The sequence below is a fragment of the Cynoglossus semilaevis genome, chromosome 5 (assembly GCF_000523025.1).
Source record: "Cynoglossus semilaevis isolate Cse_v1.0 chromosome 5, Cse_v1.0, whole genome shotgun sequence".
Classification (NCBI taxonomy): Eukaryota; Metazoa; Chordata; class Actinopteri; order Pleuronectiformes; family Cynoglossidae; genus Cynoglossus; species Cynoglossus semilaevis.
In genome coordinates, this window is record NC_024311.1 from 11,881,880 (window position 1) to 11,885,436 (window position 3,557).

Consider the following 3,557-nt stretch of genomic DNA (forward strand, 5'->3'; position numbering starts at 1 on the left):
GACACGCTGCTTAAAGGAACAAAACAAAGACAGAGTGGAAAATAAACAGCAAACTCACTGGTTCACAGGAGGGAGCAGCTCCAGACCAGGCCGGTCTTTATGGTGGAACTTCAGTTCAGTCAGGACTCGACCTCCAGGATCACAGGTCTCTCAGACCAGGACACCCTTCACTCCCGTTCATTTATTTATTTTTACATAAACACAGGTATTTTTTAGGGCGAATCTCATTAATTAATTTGAGTCTTGATCCAATTTTTTTTTTAATCTGAACATGAATGACATACAGTGTAAATCTAATATTTCCTCCTCCGTCCATTCATTGGTCGTTGTTCTAGATTTTTTTTTTTTAATCTAATCTTTTTTTGGCTTTAAAATTGTGGATTCTCAATTTGGAAATTTAATTTTTTTGGCTCTAAAGTTGTGGATTCTGATTTTGGAAATTTAAATAAGCGAATTTGCGTTGGCTTTAAAATTGTGGATTCTCAATTTGGAAATTTAAATAAGCGAATTTGCGAACAATCGCCGGTAGCTTTGTTTCCCTAGATGAGATTGTATACAGCGTACTATTGGCTAATACAATGCATACATTGTACTATTAGCTAATTGAGCATGCTCTTCTGTTCCTCATGCTGATTGGCTCATGCATCGCAGCATCTTACTTTTGCAATATTTTTTCTTGACATCAGACACCCTCCCACTGGCCTCAACGTGTTGAGGCTTTGCTATCAAGCTAGGTTAGCTTATGTGATCATACTGTACATCTGCGATGTAAACAAAAATATTCTGAAATATCTTTCAAATATACAGTATTTTCACTCAAAAAAATCCTATCTAACAAGAAAGGAAAGGCAGTAAAAAATAAAAAATAAAAATCAAAGCCATAGTTTACCTTTGTTTAGCCTTTACCTTTGAGCAGCCGCTGCTGTACGCGGCGCTCATCTGTCAGAGTGTGGACGTGAGCTGACATTAATCGACAGTGATGTGCCAACACGGTGAGGAGCCGTCTGAGCTGTCTGCGGTTTCACACAGGAGCACTGGCGAACGGCGGCCGCATCGATCCCTGTGTACTCCGAGCAGCACAGTGACAAAACACTGACAGGAACGTGATGGTGGAACGTCAAACGAAGACGGAGGAGTTGAGGTCGGAGCGTTTTCATATGGTGATGTTTCACATTTCCCCACCCACGGCTCACATTTCAGCTCAGCTGAACTCTGACGGTCACAGAGACGTTACAGCCGTCAATCAAAAGGATCATTTATAATCAGATTAATCACAGGGGCGCTATGGATTAATCAGGATTAATCACATCACTGTCTGTCAGTATAAATGAAGGTGAAGGGTCATAAACATAATAATGATTGAACAGGAAGACAAAAACAACAGCAGGTAGAAGTGGATGTTTCACATCTGCTTTTATTTGTGACAAATCCAAAAGAGGGAATTAATGATTTGGGAAAAGTCGAGAAAAATATAGAAAAACTTCAACTCAGATTACAGCTTTGTAAAGTTGGTGGGTTTTTGTCATCACTGTGCAGCACATTCAAGAGTTTGTTTCAAAACTTTGGTGAAGTTGTTGTCAACAATGTTCATCAGTCTACGGTTCAGTCCATCGGACTGTTGGTCTGTCAGTCGTAGACCGACTGTCATGTGCTGTCCCAGGTTGGTCTGATGAGTTGGACTAGACTCACTGACCAATGATAAGTGAATGACCAGTAGAATTATATGTATATATACATATATATATACGTACATACATATATACATTGATTTAACATGTTTTTTGTTAAAAAAAAACAGTACCTGATGGGCTGATCGGTTCCAGTTCCTGTGACCCTGAAAAAGCAGAAGATAAATGAAAACCTGGAAGTGGAAAAAGTCCAACGAGGCTTCGGTATCAATCATGACTGTAGAGACTTATTGTAGTAAATACACAAATATATACAGCTTACTCTTACTGTTTGATCAGCAAATCAAAATGATAAATCAAAATGTATCTGTGATTTGATTTCAGAAATATCATCAAAGGTCATAGATAACAACCCTGATGAGGTACTGCACACAAATACCACGTTAAGAATAGTATGCAGTACATGTACCACAAACAAACACCTGAATACCAGTGGAGTAGTTTTCAGTGAACGGTCTGTGATTTCAAACGCTGCTGCCGTGTGTCAGTGACCAGAGACTCTCACCTTCTGTTTCCTCCATGTGTCGCTGCAGGTGTTTCAGTAAAAGGTTCCTCCAGGAAACAAGCCTGTATTTAAGGTTCTGGGAGGAACCAAGTCACTGAAGAGAACCGGGGGGGGGGGGGGGGGGGGGTGCATTTGGGTTTTCTGCATTTTTACTCATCTGCTGCTACGTTTTCAGACGATATATATGTGCATGTACATATATATGTTTATATTTTATACATATATACAGACACATAATATTTGACTTCCATTCAACATATATGTAGATATGTATATATATTTATATATATATACATGTATGTGCATGTATATATATAAACTAAATATATATATATTTATATGTACATATATGTGTATATATATACATATTATTATATTTCGTTTGACTTTAATTCCACATATATGTATATATATATACATAATATTATATTTTGTTTGACTTTAATTCCACATATATGTATGTATTTAAATATTTATACGTGTATATATGTGCATATATGCATATATACATTTGTAACCACTTTCTTTTTCAGTTAAACGTTGAGTCATAAACAAACATCCAGTTCCATTTTCTGGGCTGGACCTAAAAACCCAGGTGGGTCTTAAACTCATGCAGCCAAAATACGTGGGTTACAATTAAAGAGCTCAGAGATTTGAACCTTCTCGTAACCACTCATCTCAGAACGTGTCTTCCATTAATTACTTTTTCCTGATGTATTCATTAACATAATTACAACATTAAAACAGCAGTGACTATAATTACCCAGTGAAGGGGCGGAGCTCCGGAGCAGGCAGCAGGATTCTGCCGCTCTCCTTCAGTTCACTGTGAGGTCAGTGCACACCGCAGCCCCGGAGCCCAGCGCCAGGATCCCTCCTCCACTGCCTGCCTGCCTGACTCCACTGCCTGGGATCCATTTCATGGTCTCCATGACTCTGAGTCCTGTGGAAGAAAAAACAAAACAGATTGGGCAGTGGTGTTTTCTGATGAAAAAAACAAAAGCAAAAAAAAAAAAAAAACAAAGAAAAAACAAAAAGCGACATGGAAAAGAAACCTGGTACCAGATCCTGGAGCAGCAGCAGCAGCAGCAGCAGCAGCAGCAGCTCTCCAGGCCCAGCCCCTCCTCTGAATCCTTCCATTGTATCCTGACCACAAATCCCACACTTTGCCTGAAAAAGCAGAGAGGAGACTTGACTCAAATATACATTGGAATTTTGGGGAGTGAATGAAAAAACATGGGATTTCTTTTTGTGCCTTTTGTTTGCACAAAGAGTTCACACTTACTGTTTCAGCGCTCCACTGCAGATGCCACATGCTTCTGTGTCCTTGTTCCTGTGGTTTGTATTTTTAAGTAATGACTGAGATC

General features: G+C 39.1%; 1 long non-coding RNA gene across 2 annotated transcripts in view; it reads right to left on the reverse strand.

Annotated features, from left to right (window-relative positions):
- Positions 1-2,231, reverse strand: part of LOC107988582 (uncharacterized) — a 4,031-nt gene extending 1,800 nt beyond the window's left edge. For both annotated transcript variants that reach the window (XR_001760067.2, XR_003049657.1), the window contains exons 1-3: positions 2,194-2,231; positions 1,802-1,834; positions 890-1,212 (exon numbers count right to left, since the gene is read on the reverse strand). This is a non-coding gene — a long non-coding RNA (uncharacterized LOC107988582). The remainder of the gene's footprint in view (positions 1-889; positions 1,213-1,801; positions 1,835-2,193) is intronic.
- Between the last annotated feature and the right edge of the window lie 1,326 nt (positions 2,232-3,557).